At 41.7% G+C, this 16,581-nt stretch overlaps 1 protein-coding gene across 2 annotated transcripts in view; it reads left to right on the plus strand.

Moving 5' to 3' along the window:
- The first annotated feature begins 1,287 nt into the window (after positions 1–1,287).
- The window catches only part of cndp2 (carnosine dipeptidase 2), a 67,432-nt gene continuing 52,138 nt past the window's right edge, over positions 1,288–16,581 (plus strand). The window contains exon 1 of one of the 2 annotated variants that reach the window (XM_043688443.2): positions 1,288–1,306. The gene's annotated coding sequence lies outside the window, so the exon portion shown is untranslated. Of the gene's footprint in view, positions 1,307–9,196; positions 9,237–16,581 lie in introns of those variants that run through there. The other variant, XM_043688442.2, reaches the window with a different exon arrangement.

Here is a 16,581-nt window from a genome sequence, read left to right on the forward strand (position 1 = left end):
AACATTGCCTCTCTTGCTCCTCGGATGCTGCCTGACCTGCTGTGCTTTCCAGCACTTCATTTTTTGACTCTACTTTTTTTCATTATTTTATTTTTCCCACACACTACCTCCTAACAGCGGTTGTGCTTATTTTTCCCCAGCACCCATGCTGTGTGTGTGCAGGTGTGAGACACAGTGAAAGACACAAGGTATACAAATCTTTACCCAATACCCACCACCAGGAAGAAACACCCAAGTGGCCACTGACAAGCAGTGCCCTTCACATCAAAGGGCAATGCTGTGTGATCAAACAGTGAAGGGGAGGGCAGGGACCTCAGATTGTAAAGGGAAGTTGGGGATGAGATAATACTGAGGTAGGTCAGGTAAGGGTGGCTCTTTGGAGAGGACAAAGTGATTTTGAGACGTTATGAAATGGGAACAGATTGACATATCAGCTAGCACAGGTGCCAGAGAAAAATGTCAACATTTGCAGCAGGATTGCCAACCAACAGCTAAATAGATTCCTGGGGCTTTTATCATGTGCCTTGCCCACATGTTTTGGCCATTAGCCTGCCATCACATCACCCACTCACTTCCAACACCATGTGTAAGGCAAAAATACTAATTTACAATTATTAGCCAATTGCCACTGCTCCCTCCCTTCTTGGAATATTTTTAATTTTCAGAAAAGCAAGACTAATTAAAAAAACAAAAGTATCACTATCTATTTTACTTTTTTTGCAGAACCTTTGACACTTCTATGCCTTTTTTTGTTGTGAACAGAACCTCGAACACTCCTGTTTATTTTTTTTTTGATTTTTCTCCCCTTTGATTATCATTCTGCAGAGTTGTACCAGGGAGAGTCCTGAGACATTGACCTCCACTTGCTCCAGGCCAACGGTGGAGTGTTGGTAACCTGAGTTTAGGCGAGTAGAAGTAAAGCGTGTTGATGTAGCATTCCAGATGCCAGGGGAAATGCAACGACGAAGGAAGCAATAAGAGTTGGACGGAGGGGCCAGTTTCAGGTGGCGGGAGGGTTTGGATATAGAGGCTGCAGACCAGGATTTGTTCTACAGAAACAAAAAAGGAAAAAGAATACAATAAGGTACTACCCCCCTGTCCATCACCCGACTCCAAAACTGGCTGCAAACCCTTTTCAATTAAGCCAGTGTCTGTGTCATTAGCCCAGCCGCACACCCTGACGCCCGCCCCTACCTGTGCTAACCAACCAGCGGGTCCTCTCCGCTGTCAGTCACAGTAGACCCCGGAAGTACGGGAATGTTATCTGGCCCGTAGTGTGTTCAGATTTGGAACTGATTTCGTGGAGGTAAGTACGGATCCGAGACTTGTCTATCTGGTTGCTTCTTGGATGTATGCACTCTGTATTTCCCGGAGTTTTATCTGCGCGCATCCCATTCAGGAGAAAGCAACTGCTGTAGCTGGATGGCTGAGTTGTGGAATTGAGAATGCTTTTTGGTAGTGATGACTGAATGATTAAATCAATAAGTGAATGGACGGATGGATAATCGGTAGTCACTGCTCAAAGGCAGAGAACATTAACTGGTGCACAGAGCATCAAAAAAAAAAGCTGTACGGCAGGTATGGCTTCATCTGTGAAGAGAAGTCAGTGTTAGTGTTCCTGAGGACCCAAGCGTCACCGGAACTGAAATAATTAACTATGCTTTCTCTGCACAAATGCTGTAGATCTGCTGAGCTTTTCCAACAACGTTTTTTTGTTTTTGATTTGCAGTATCTGCAGTTTTGTTTTCAGGTTGTGAGAAACAAAGCTCACACACTTCAATAATTTCAGTCCGAGACAAAATCTGAATCAGTAGTGTCCTTTATTTTACTCTTGCAAGAGGGTGTGATGTCCACTGTCTACAAGGCAAGGGACACACACACCGAATTCATCCAATACACGATATTTATATAATTTGGTTTCTATTTTTTTATTTCATTGCTCCTCCCCATTTACATCTTCCACTTCTCTAAGACCGGCACCCATTACTCCTGTTTATCTCTTGCCTTATCTGTGACAAAATGCTTATTTCTGGCCTCACAAGGCCATTTGACCACATCCCGCTGTGGGTCATTGTTAGGCATATCCTTTCTTCACCATTATCTATTCCCTCCATCTGTGCCTTCCCCTACCATACTGATCCTTATGACCCTTTTAATTGGGATTTGTTCCTGTTTCTGTAAAAGTGGGAAACAGATGTCCATACCTACTGTTTGTATAGGCGTATCTGGCTTAACCTACAACCTCACAGCACCTTATCTATTTGTCTGTAACACCTACTATTGTTTTGTAGTCAAGTTTCATTCTTGCAGACAATTTTAGCCCATATGAAAACAATTATGTATTTCCTCCACATAGTTTGCATTCTAGTTGACTCAGCTCTTGGCTGAAACAATTACACACTGGTGTGAGTTCATTTACCTTGCATAAGTAATTATAATTGCAGAAGTAACACTACTTTACTTATATCCCACAAGGTTTTAACAATAAAAACTGTATCTACGTAGATGTGTAGAGTCGCAGGAGATGGGGGAGATACGAAATGAGTATTTTGCATCATTGTTTACTGTGGAGAAGGACATGGAAGATGTAGAATGTGGGGAAATAGATGGTGACATCTTGAAAAATGTCCATATTACAGAGGAGGTGCTGGATGTCATGAAATCCATAAAAGTGGATAAATCCCCAAGACCTGATCAGGTGTACCCTAGAACTCTGTGGGAAGCTAGGGAAGTGATTGCTGGGCCCCTACTGAGATATTTGTTTCGTCAATAGTCACAAGTGAGGAGCTGGAAGACTAGAGGTTGACTAATGTGCCACTATTTAAGAAAGGGGGTAAGGAAAAGCCAGAGAACTATAGACTGGTGAGCTTGACATCAGTGGTGGGCAAGCTGTTGGAGGGAATCCTGCGGGGCAGGATGTACATGTATTTGGAAAGGCAAGGACTGATTAGGGATAGTCAACATGGCTTTGTGCATGGGAAATCATGTCTCTCAAATTCGATTTGAGTTTTTTTTTGAAGAAGTAACAAAGAGGATTGATGAGGGCAGAGTGGTAGACGTGATCTATATAGATTTCAGTAAGATGTTCGACAGTTTCTCATGGGAGCCTGGTTAGCAAGGTTAGATCTCACGAAATACAGGGAGAACTAGTCATCTGGATGCGAAACTGGCTCGAAGGTTGAAGACAGAGGGTAGTGGTGGAGGGTTGCTTTTCAGACTGGGGGCCGGTGACCAGTGGAGTGCACAAAGATTGGTGCTGGGTCCATTACTTTTCGCCAATTATATAAATGAGTTGGATGTGAACGTAGGAGGTATAGTTAGTAAGTTTGCAGATGACACCAAAATTGGAAGTGTTGTGGACAGCGAAGAAGATTACCTCAGATTTCAACGGGATCTTGATCAGCTGGACCAATGGGCTGAAGAGTGGCAGTTGGAGTTAATTTAGATAAATGCGAGGTGCTGCATTTTGGAAAAGCAAATCGGATCAGGATTTAAACACTTAATGGTAAGGTCCTGGGGGAGTTGCTTTACAAAGAGGACTTGGAGTGCAGGATCATAGTTCCTCGAAAGTGGAGTCCTAGATAGCATAGTGAAGAAGGCATTGGGTACGCTTTTCTTTATTGGTCAGAGTATGGAGTATATGAGTTGGGAGGTCATGTTGCAGCTGTACAGGACATTGGTTAGGCCCTTTTTTGAAATATTGCATTCAATTTTGGTGTCCTTCCTATCAGAAGGATGTTGGGAAACCAGAAAGGGTTCAAAAAAAGATTTACAAGAATGTTGCCAGGGTTGAGAGTTTGAGCTAAAGGGAGAGACTGAATAGGCTGGGCTTGCTTACCCTGGAGCGTTGAAGGCTGAGGGGTGACCTTATAGAGGTTTATAAACTCATGAGGGGTGTGGATAGGATAAATAGACAAGGTCTTTTCTCTGGGGTGGAAGTGGCATGGTGGCTCACCAAGAACCTGGGCTCAATTCCATCCTCTGGTGACTGTCTGTATGGAGTTTGCACATTCTCCCCGTGTCTATGTGGGGTTCCTCTGGGTGCTCCGGGTTCCTCCACAATGCAAAGATGTGCAGGTTAGATGAATTGGTCATGCTAAATTGCCCGTAATGTTCAAGGATGTGTAGGTTAGGTGCATTAGTCAGAGATAAATAAAGGATAATAGAATAAGAGGAATGGGTCTGGACAAGCTACTCTTCGGAGGGTCGGTGTGGACTTTGTGGGGCCGAAGGGCCTGTTTTCACATCTTAAGTATTCTATGCCGTGCCGTGCCGTGCCGTCCCGTCCCATCCCCTTCACAGTGAGAGGGAAAAATATGAAAGGGACCTAAGGGGCAACCTTTTCACGTAGAGGGTGATGCGTGTGTGAAATGAACTGCCAGAGGAAGTGGTGGAGGCTGGTACAATTGCAGCATTTAAAAAGAATCTGGATGGGTTTATGAATAGGAAGGGTTTAGAGGGATATGGCCAAGTGCTGGCAAATGATACTTGATTAGATTAGGATATCTGGTTGGCATAAACGAGTTGGACCGAAGTGTCTTTTTCCATGCTGTACATCTCTATGACTCAAAGTTTGCAACTTGAAGCTAAGATGTTATGTGCAACCCCTTTTACAAGGTAATGTTATCCTTGCATTTTTTTTCAAAGAGAGGTTGAGAAGGCAGTGGTGCCGAAATGGCTGACAGAAACTGCCTAAGTCAACAATCACAGGAGGCCTTTAGGTTTTTTTTTAAAGAACAGTTGTACAATGAAAGGGGAGTGGCCAGTTCTCCCAGTTCAGGTTACCTCTAGTTTGGTTTAGTTTTAGCAGGCAGTCAAAAAACTGTTAGGGACCTAGAGAAGCAGCTCTGAAAAGGTTCCATGCTTCAACAGAGGTCTTGCCTGAACTTTCTCTCTGTAAACTCTCCAGCCCGTAAGAATCCGTGTTTGAATTTACCTTTTGCCAAGGGGTGTGTTTTTGGATGTTGCAGGGATTAGAACAGCTTCAATAAGTTGCAATATTGTCAGTTGGTTTATCAAATAAGTTACTCTAAATTGTTTTATTTTGTTTGTATTTCATCTGTAATGTTGAAATTAAATTCTGTTTTGTTTAAAGCAGAGTGGTTTGACCAGCTGCATCATTCCTCGAATATCTTGCATCTACCTAAAAGTAAATAAAATTTAGGGTCTGGCTTACCTTCTTAGAATAAGTTCAGGTTCATCAGACCATCTCACAGAAATGTTAACTCTAGTTTCACTCTTCACAAATACTGTCTGACCTACTTAATATTTCCATATTTTTATTTTCATATAGAATCAGAGACCTACAGCATGGAGACAAGCCCCTTGGTCCATGCTGGTCCATGCTGATCAAAATGTCTATCCTCGCTAACCCCATTTCCCTATACTTGGCCCATATCCTTGTAACTCTTCCTATCCATGTATTTGTGCTAATGCCTTTTAAATGCTGTTAATATAACTGCTTCAACCACTTCCACTGGCAGGTCATTCCATATGCATCCCCTCCTCTGTTTTAAAAAGAAGTTGCCTCTCAGGTTCGTTGTTTTTTTTTCCTTCTAACCTTAAACTGATGCCGTCAAATCCACAAGCCTGGGAAAAAGACTTGAGTGCTTTCACCCTATCCGTGCCTGGCATGATCTTATACACTTGTATAACCTGGACCCAGCACCAACCCCTGAGGTACTCCACTAGTCACAGGTCTCCAGTCCAACAAGTATCCTTCTGCTATTACCCTCTGCTTCCTACCATCAAGCCAAGTATGTATACAATTTGCCAGTTCACCCTGGATTCCGTGTGAACTAACCTTGCAGAGCAGCCGACCATGTGGAACCTTATCAAAGACCTTACTGAAATCCATAAAGACTAAGTCTACCACTCTGCCTTCGTCAGTCTTCCTGGTCACTTCATCACTTCATCACTGAGCTCTTAACAAATTTGTGAGGCACAATCTCCTAAGCACAAAGCCATGCTGACTATTCCTAATGAAACCTGGTCTTTCCAAATGCATGTATATTTTAGGGGTTTCTCCAAGTAATTTACCTCCCACAGATTTTAGGCTTACTGGTCTATACTTACCAGGATTTTCTTTGCAGCCCTCCTTGAATACGGGCACAACATTTGTTACCTTCAGTCTTCTGGGACCTTACCTGTGGCTAACGATGATGTAAAAATATCAGTCAGGGCCTCCACAATTTCTTCTCTGGACTCTTGCAGTGCTCTTGGATATATCTAGTCAGGACCAGGAGATTGATCCACCTTCATGCATTCTAATACATACATTCTAATACTGTGATTTGGAATATCCCCAAGATATGACCACTAACTTCCCAAGTCTTCATGTCTTTCTCTGCAATGAACAGAGGAACAATATTCATTGAGGATCTTGCAGTTCTACACATGACATGTCCCTTTGGTCCTTGAGGGGTCCTATACGCTCTCTAGTTATTCTTTTTCCTTTAGTATACTTTAAGAGCCTCTTTGGATTCACCCTAGCCTTGGCTGAGAAGACTATCTCATGCTCCCTTTTTGCCCTCCTGATTTCCTTCTTCAGTAAATTCCTGTATTCCCTGTATACCTCCAGGGATTCCCTTGATCCCAGCTGCCTGTACCTGAGCCATATCTGCTTTTTCTGGTCAAAGCCTCAATATCTGTTATCATCCAGGTTTCCCTATTCCTGCAAACCTATCTCACTTTTAAAGACCTTCCCCTTGCCAGAGGTCACTTTGCTTGCAAACAAATTACCCTGCAAGCTCCTGCCTAATTTCATGAAAAATTCACCTTGCCCCAATTTAAAACTTGAACCTGTGGATCAGTTTTGTCCCCTCCATAACTATTTTAAAATTAATAAAATGATGGTCACTGGTCCCAAAGTGCTCCGCCACTGTCACCTCAGCCCTATTTCCCAAGAGTAAGTTGAGTTTTGCCCCTTACTGAGTGATGAAACTTTCCTGATTGCGCTTAACAAATTCGACCCCATCAAAGCCCTTAATGTTATGGCAGTCCCAGTCTAAGTTAGGAAAATTAAAATGCCCTACTATGAAAACCCTATTGCTCCTGCAAGTATTCCCAAGCTCCCAATATATTTGTTCCTCTAATTCCTCTAATTGGCTATTTGGGGGCTTATAGTACAACGCAATTGTGTCACTTATTTCTTAGCTCTCCCCTCAAAGCCTCACTGGATGATTTCCCCCAGTTATTTCATCTGATTACTGCTGTGATACAGAGCTTAATCAAAAATGCCTTATAAAAGGCACCCCTTCCCCTCTTTCCACCACCTAAAGCACCTGCATCCTGGCATATTAAGCTGCCAGCCCTGTACCTCCCTCAGCCATGTTTCTGCAATGGCTATAATATCCCAGTCCCATGTGTCTATCCACACCCTGAGTTCATCAGCTTTACCTGTCAGCCCTCTTGCATTGAAATAATTGCAATTTATTCCAGCACACATTCCTTGTTCCCTGTCATGTTCCAGCCTGACCTGTCTCTTCACTTTACTATTTCTGAACCAACACATGATTTAATGTGTTTGTTATCTTTGGTTATCTGGAGCGTTTTGGATATTGAATCATGAATGGGGTGGCCAAAACTGCAGATACTGGAAATCTGAAATAAAAATAGAATATGCTGGAGAAACCCAGCAGGTCTGGCAGCATCAGTGGAGAGTGAAACAGTTAACATTTCGAGTCTGAGGAATAGACATACCAGTCTGGAAACCAGAGTTCCTCCAGCACTTTATGATGAAATATATTCTTCGAGGCTTTATCACCTCTTGCTCTCTACACTTCAGCCAACATGTTATCCTTGTGACACTCTGCCTTTCTACACCAATAGGATTAGATTACATTACAGTGTGGAAACAGGCCCTTCAGCCCAACAAGTCCACACCGACCCGCCGAAGCAAAACCCACCCCATACCCCTACATTTACCCCTTACCTAACACTACAGGCAATTTAGTATGGCCAATTCACCTGACCCTGCACATCTTTGGACTGTGGGAGGAAACCGGAGCACCCGGAGGAAACCCACGCAGACAACGTGCAAACTCCACACAGTCAGTCGCCTGAGGTGGGAACTGTACCCGGGTCTCTGGCACTGTGAGGCAGCAGTGCTAACCACTGTGCCACTGTGCCACCCACAAATGAGAGAAATATTTCTAAAAACATCTGAAGGAGCTGTAAAATATGTTACTATTAAACATACTGTTAAGAGGATTTTCAACTTGTAAGCAATGATTTAAAATAGCCAGGATATCTTAATATTTTGTTTCAGTATTTTACAGCAGTCATTCAGGATAGTTCCTTCTAAAGCAGTGCACTATCACTGCTCGCATAGGCCCCCCAAATATTTTTAATCAACTTGTTCAGACATGTTATAATACACCTCTAGGGCAGGTGGGAAATGAACCTGGGCTTCTTGGTTCAGAGGTAGGGATACTACCGCTGCATCTTAAGATGCTTTAGAAGGAACTGCTCAGCTTTAAAACGATTAAAGGAAAAATAGAACAGATGTAGAAAGATATTTATCTCTGATTATCTGAACTGCTGTCTATAGCTAACTTTTTAAATCAGGAGAGTAGTAATTTTTATTTCCTATTTGCTATGTATAAGCAAAACTGGGAATGAATAAATGGATTTATTTTTGCACAGGTATGAGTGACTGCTGCATTCTTTATTACTCACTTTTTTTAAATCAATTTTTGAGCCTTCGAGTTGAAGATTCTATTGGACGGAGAAGCCATTTATGAACAGAACAGAATCCCAACAGTGTGGAAACCGGCCATTCGTTTCAATAACTCCGCACAAACCCTCCGACGATCATCCCCCACCTAGCCACGTAATTCCCATGGCAAACGCACGTAACCCACATGTCCCTGAATACCGTGGGTACCTTAGTATGGCTAATCCACCGAACCTGCATATTTTCAGACTGTGGTAGGAAACGCGAGCACCCAGTGGAAACCCAAACAGACATAGGGCGAATGTGCAAACAGATAGTCTGCCCAAGGGTGGAATAGAACCCTGGTCCTTGTCACTGTGAGGCAGCAGTACTAATCACTGAGCCATCATGCCACCCCATGATTTGAGCTAATATTTCTCTTACTGTTAATTCCAGGTATGCCACAGGTGGGATGAGTTGATTAAGCTGAATTCTAGTTTGCATATTCAGGTGACCATTAAAGATCCCACAAAACAATTTTGCATCAACAGTGAGTTCCCCAGGAAGCAACACCAGCAAAGTAAGCAATTTAATGGCTCCTTCATTGTGATTGAGGGATGTTTAGTGCAGGTTCGATGCTACCTACATAATATCATCCATATTTCTTGCACTATAATAATCACCATGTTTTTAATATTCATGTTTTCTTTGAAGCTTCACAGATATTCATTATGATGAGATACTACTGTTGTTAATGCAGTATTTGATTTAGCATTTTCAAATGCATCTATTGTATTTCAAGATAAATTTTCTCTACTTATTCAACTTTGGCCCTACTTTACTGTTCTACCAAACATATTTACAGTTTACTCTGAGAAGGTTTATCCCTGTTCCTCCTGTGATTTCTAGAATATAATAAGACCATGAAGAAATAGGAATAGGAACAGGAACAGGCCATTCAGCCCTTCGAGCCTGCTCTGTCATTTAGCAGGATCAAGGCTGGTCCAACATTCGCCACATGCCCTTTCCCTGTAACCCATAATTCTCCTGCTGATCATGAATCTGTCCATCTCAGCCTTGAATATACAGGCCTCTGTGGCAAGAAGTTCCAAATCCTCTAAGACAAGAAATTCCTCCTCATTTCAGTCTTAAATTGTTGCCCCTTATTTCCCACAAGGGGAAGCATCTGCTCAGCATTTATCTTGTCAAGCTCCTTAAGAATCCAATATGTTTCAATGGGATTACCTCACCTTCTAAAATCTGGTGAGTAGACTCCCAACTTATTAAACCTTTGCTTATAAGACAATCCCTCCAAACCAGGGATCACCCTCGTGAACCTTCTTTGAACCGCCTCCAATGAAATTGTACCTTTGCTTAAATAAGGGTACCAATGTTGCTCTCACGAGCACCTTGTTCAGTTGCAGTACACTTCCTCACTCTTTTACTCAAACCTCCTTGAAATAAGGGCCAACATTTCATTAGCCTTCCTGATTACCTACTATACCTGGGTATTAGCTTTATTTGTTTCATGTATAAATACCCTGAAGTCTGTGTTGAAGCTTTCTGCAGTTTCCCTCTAAGTAGCACTCTGTTCTTTTATTCACCTTTCCAAAATGAACAACTTCATATTAATCGTCAGAACTGCAGATAAATCTGAGAAGCCTGCCTTCAGAAAATGATTTATGGTATTAATTCAGTGGCAAAGAGGATGTTGTGGGTCTTAGCTGCACCTCATTGAGCGTGTGCTGCTGGATAAGCACAATATGTTGGGCAGTATCTGAGGAGCAGGAGAATCAATGTTTCGGGCAAAAGCCCTTCATCAGGAATGAGAAGTTGTGCACTTTGGAAGAATTAGGCACCTTTTCCATCAGATTTATGGAATAAGTCTCTTTGTCATGCAACTCTGAGCCCCAAGTTGGAGTGTTTTCTGTTTCTTCCTTATCTTTTGCTGCCTCAGGTGTTTGTGTATGTGCTGAAAGTTGTCAAACCCTTCAGCACGTTTCTGCCAGTCTGTTGCCTAGGTAATCCCACATGCCTTTTGTTAAGCAATACACAAGTTTCAGGTTAATTGGTTTCTCTAGTTACTATCTTGCATTCACCATAGAGGTGGCTCTGACATGTCTAAGGTGACAGATCACCCAGTGGCCTGTGGGTCACAAGTTTGCATTTAGAGATGATGTGACACTTGATTTTGAAGAGACTATATTGATTGGTGCCTGAGCCAAACTCATGTCAAATTGGTAGGAAGTTTGTAGGCCAGCATCAGAGTTCACACAGTACTGCCTTAGTTAGCAGCTCCAACTAATACATCTTCAACTACGTCTTGCCTCTTAATGGCTGTCTCATTAAAAGTGTAATGCTCGACAAAGTTTTAATGATATGTAAATTAGAAGTAAAAGTTAGATTATAAACCTGAATGCTGCGTAATTAACTAAGATTAAACAATAGTTCAAGGACACAAATTTTAAACAAATGAATAAAGTTCATTTTGATTCCTGCAGATTGGAAGATTAGTTTTTGCATGTACCTTGTTCCCACAATCTTATCATACTTGTTCTGTTTATCTAAATTGCTAGTCCATTAACAATTACTTCTTTACAAAGGAATTTCCAACTCAATCATATAATCTTGCAACTTTGGATAAAGTAGTCACTTTAACTAGAGTGTTTTTAATGCAAATTTGAAATGGTTGTAGTAAAATTGTTAAGAGGTCACTTCGACTTCTGATAGGGAGTGGTTTACACAGAGTGCAAGTTAATTATTACCGAAACACATTTATTGTTTAACTCGAAATTTCTCTGTGCGGATGATATATTGTTTGTGCTAATTCAGGTTCTTAAGGTGTAATTTAACTTGTTTTAAGAGTTGAGCTATTTGGAAGAATTAGGCACCTTTTTCATCAGATTTTTGCTTCAGTGTTGTACAGTGGTCGACCCGATACTCCCCATGTTTAGTTTGGCCTGGCCTCATTTTCCCTGAAGTGCTGAACACAGTTTGAGCTCCTGAACCTTCATCAGACTTGAAAAATGCAGAATGTTTTTTTTTCTAATCTTTTACCTCCTGCAGACCATAGTGCAAAGACAACATTGCCTGGAGTTCATGCTTGATTGTACTTTTATTTTGCCAAAACTGATAAAACCTATGCAAAAAATTGCAGAGTCTTAAGCACATATTTAAATTCACTGCAGATCAAGTTTCTGTAGGTTTTGTGCTAGAAAATAGACTTGCCTCACAGGTCAGCCTTCATCCTTTGAAGTTATCTCTAATTGTACCTGTTTGCATGTCTTCATGGATACTCTTAATTTTAAGCTGTTTTAGGCACAAGGACATTGAGACCAATCATAAAAACCTGCTTCAAAATAAATGTGAGTTTTGAATCTATCAACTGAAAACCTTGTTTGAATTTCTTTAACAAAAGAAACTAAAGCTGCATTTCTTAAATTTAATATTTCACGGGGACATGGGCATTGCTGGCAAGACCAGCATTTTCTGCCCATCCCTAACTGCCCTTGAACTGAATGGTTTGCTAAGCCATTTCAGAGGGTGATGAAGAGTCATTACTGTGGGTCTGGAATTGCATGTAGACCTGACCAAGTAAGGATGACAGATTTCGTTCCCTAAAGAACATTAGTGAACCACATGGGTTTTTTTTGTGTCAATCAATGATGGTTTCATAGTCACCATTAGAGACTAGCTTTCAGTTCTAAAATTGATTGATTTTAGTGAATTAATTGAATTTAAATTTTACCAGTTGCCATTATAGGAATCAATCACATCCCCAGAGTTATGCCCTGGGAGTCTAGATTGCTAGTCCATTAACACTTACATTGTCTCCTTATGTTTAATGCCAGTAACTGGAGCTCACAGTCTAAGATGGTTACACAATTTGCTTCGTTCCTCCACACTCCAGTACAAGTTGAAATATAGTCAATCTGTCCAAAAAAAAATCCAATAAAACAATGTGAATGAACTGCATCCTCTTTCCATTACCAAACCATCTAAATACCCCATGGGTACAACTGGCTCCCATATATCTTGTACCGGATATAACCACTTGGCAAATCAGACCCTGGCGTGCAAGGTTTTTAAAATAAAGTATTCAATGTGATGTTGGTGTCACTTGCTGAAGTCCCTCCTGATGTCAGCAAAACAACCAGAAGGCAGAGAGGTTGTGCAGATTGGGAATATGTATCAGGAAATGCTGTGTCCCAAACAAATGATGGAAAGGAAATCAGGAACTAGGGATGAAGAGTCACTTGGTGCCTGTCAGGAAAGCCTTCACAGAATTTCTGATTTTTATGCACAAGGGACAACTGTGACTAACTTATGCCTGTGTTAAATCCTCTGTTAAGAACCTTGCAACACCAGTTTATAGTCCAATAGGTTTATTTGCAAATATAAGTGCTGTACTTCATCAGGTAGCAGGATCATAAAGCACAGAATTTATAGGAAAAGGGTCATCCAATTGATGTGATGTATTGAACAAACCTAGGTTGCTGTTAAGTCTTTAATCATTTAGAATGGGGATCCAGGTCTCAATAGATTGCTGTGTAATTCCCAGAGCTTCTTTCAAGTCACAGTCACAAGAAAAAGGTTTTATCAGTATGTAAAACAAAAAGTGACATGTCAGCTCAGATAATGCATTGAAGGTGTAAGGTTAGAGTCTGTTTGTATCCCAAACTTGAGTCAGAGTGTTTCCAAAATAAGAATTTATAAAATGTCACTTGGGTTGATTGCCTACAAATTGTGTGTTGTTTGGACAAAATAGAATGCATCTGCAAATACAAATCCGCAAATGCAAGTTCAGTCCATAGACGTGCGTGTGTGCGTCCATCCATGCGCGCATGTACACAGGTGTGTGGTGTGGCGGGGCAACCGTAGTGTGGCATGAACCCAAGGTCCCGGTTGAGGCCATCCTCATGGGTTCCAAACTTGGTTATCAACCTCTGCTTGGTGACTCTGTATTGTTGCTTATCACTAAGTCCGCTTGATCAAGAGCGTTTGGCCTCCGATCTTCAGGTGACTGTCCTCCAAGATGGATTTCAGGATGTGCATCAATGCAGAGTCACTGAGCAGAGGCTGATAGCCAAGTTCGGTACCCATGAAGATGGCCTCAACTGGGATCTTGGGTTCATGTCACACTACAGGTATCCCACTACACTATATACTTTCACACCCACCCCTCTCAGGCATATACTCTGTTATATTCATGCATACACTCTCACCTCCCCCCCACCACACACACACACACATCTATGGCTGAATTTGAATTTACAGATTTGTACTTGCCGATGCATTCTACTTTGTTCAAAGCACGCAATCTGTAGGCAGTTGGTACATGTGACATTTTATGAATTCCTGCTTTGGAAATAGAACCAATCTGACTCAAGGTTGGGATACAGAGACTCTAAACACACACCTTCAATGCATTATCTAAGCTGAGATGTCACTTTTTTTTTTACAAAACCTTCAGTTATCTCAGGACTGTGACTTGATAGAATTTCTGGGATTTATATATTTATTAATTAATTAATTGAAATCTGCATTCCTATTCAAAGTAATTAATGACTTGACAGGTTTGTTTAATATGTCACATCAATTCTATGACACTTTTACTACATATTCAGGGTCCTATGATCCTGCACCACTAGCTACCGGATGAAGGAACAGCATTCTGAAAACTTGTACTTCCCAATAAACCTGTTGGACTATAACCTGGTGTTGTGATTTTTTTTGTCCACCCTAGTCCAATAGTGGCACCTCCACTTCATTAGATCCTCCATGTAAGTGTGTATCTTTTTTATTCACTCACATAGAATATAGGAATCTTTGGCTGCATTACTCTGTATTGCCTATCACTAGTTACCCATGAGATGGTAGAGATAAGTTGCTTTCTTGAAGCACAAAACCACATGCTGGGAGTATACCCACACTGTTGTTAGGGAGGAATTTTGACTCAATAAACTGAAGGAATTATAATATATTTCCAAGTCAGGATGGTGAGTAGCTTGGAGGGGATCTTTGAGATGTTATTCTAATGTATTTGCTACTTTTCTCCTCCTCAATAATAAAGATTTGTGGGTTTGGAAAGTACTGAATTTTGAATTTCTGTTGTGGAGAATATAGACTGTGTGCATCAGTGGTGAAGCGACTGAATGATTTTGATTGTGGTGCCAGTCAAACAGGCTGCTTTGTTCTGAATGGTGTCAATTTTGCGTTGTTGGAGCTGCACACATCCAGACTAGTGGAAAGTTTTCCACCATGTTGCTGACTTGTCCCTTTGTAGATTTTGGACAGGGTTTGGTGAATCAAGAGATGTTGTTATTCGCTGCTGGGTTCCTTGCCTCTCGTCTGTTCTTGCAGCCACTGTATTAGTTTCACGGGTCCAGTTCAGTATCTGGTGAGTGGCAATACCCAGAATGGGAGTTCAGTGATGATGCCATTTAATAACAAAGGACGATGACAAGTTTGGAAATGCCTATTGCTTAATACATGTGCTGCGAATATGACAGAGCACTTTTCAGCCCAAGCCTTGGTATCCCAGGTTTTGCTGCATTTGGGCATAGAATGCTTCGTTAATTGAGGAGTCACAAATGGTGCTGAATATTGCGTAGTCATCAGGGACCATCCCCATTTCAGACGTTATAATGACGGGGAGGTCATTGATGAAGCAGCTGAAAGTAGTTGTGTCCAGGTCAAAAAATTAAGGAACTCCCACAAGATGTCCTGGAGTTCAGATAACTGGCCTCCAACAGCCATGACCATCTTCCTTCATGCCAATATGATTCCTACCAGCGGAGGTTTTCCCCATGATTCCCATTGACTCTAGTTTTGCCAATGCTCCTTGATGCTGCATTTGGTGAAAATGTAGCCTAGATGTTGAGGGCAGATACTCCTACCACACCTCAGTTCTTTTGTCCATGTTTGAACCAAAGCTGTAATGAGATTAGGAGCTGAGTGACCCAGGAGGAACCCAAACTGGATGTTACTGAGCAGATCATTGCTGAGCAAGTGCTCCTTGATATAGCACTGTTGTTGACATCTGCCATCACTTTACTGATTGTCAAGAGCAGCCAGGTTGAATTTGACCTGCTTTTTGTGTACAGGACATTTTTCAACATTATGGGCTAGATGCCAGTACTAGAACAGCTTGAGTTAGGGTGCAGCAAGTTCAGTGCCTTCAGCCATTTCTTGATATCACATGGAATGAATCAAATCTGGTGAAGCCTAGTATCTGCAATGCTAAGGATTTCTGGAGGATGCTGAAATGTATCATTTGCTCAGTATTTCTGGCTGAAGATTTGTGAATGCTTCCGCCTTATCTTTTGCACTTTAAGAGCTCTGCTCCCACATCATTTGAGGGTGGGGGTATTTATGGAGCTACGTCCAATAGAGTTGTTTCATTGTCCACCACCATCCACAATTGGATGTGTCAGGACAGCAAAGTATCGATCTGATCTGTTGTTCATTGGATTGCCTAGCCTTGTCCACCAGAGGCTGCACATACTGTTTGGTACGCAAGTAGTTCTATGTTGTAGCTTCACCAGGTTAGCACTTCATTTCTAGATATGCCCAGTGTGGCTTCAGACATGTTTTCCTCATTCCTCATTGAACTGGAACTGATTCCCTGTCTTTATGGAAATGGTAGAGTGAGGGATACGTTAGGCATGAAGCTGCAGATTGTGTTGGAGTCCAATTATATTACTACCATGGCCCAAGGCACGTTATGAATGTCCAGTCTTTATTTGCACAACCTGCTAAAAGTCTATTCCATTTAGCATAGTGATAGTCCCACAACGCAATGAAGAGTGTTCTCAGTGTGAAGGCAGGACTTCGTCTCTGCAAGGACTGTGTGGTAGTTACTTTTACTGAGACTGTCACGGAGAGTTGCATCTATGACATCCAGATTTGGTGAAGATGAAGTC

The sequence above is a fragment of the Chiloscyllium plagiosum genome, unplaced genomic scaffold (genome assembly GCF_037043375.1).
Source record: "Chiloscyllium plagiosum isolate Xiang-an unplaced genomic scaffold, Cpla_swu_hap1 HiC_scaffold_4, whole genome shotgun sequence".
In the NCBI taxonomy this organism is placed as follows: domain Eukaryota; kingdom Metazoa; phylum Chordata; class Chondrichthyes; order Orectolobiformes; family Hemiscylliidae; genus Chiloscyllium; species Chiloscyllium plagiosum.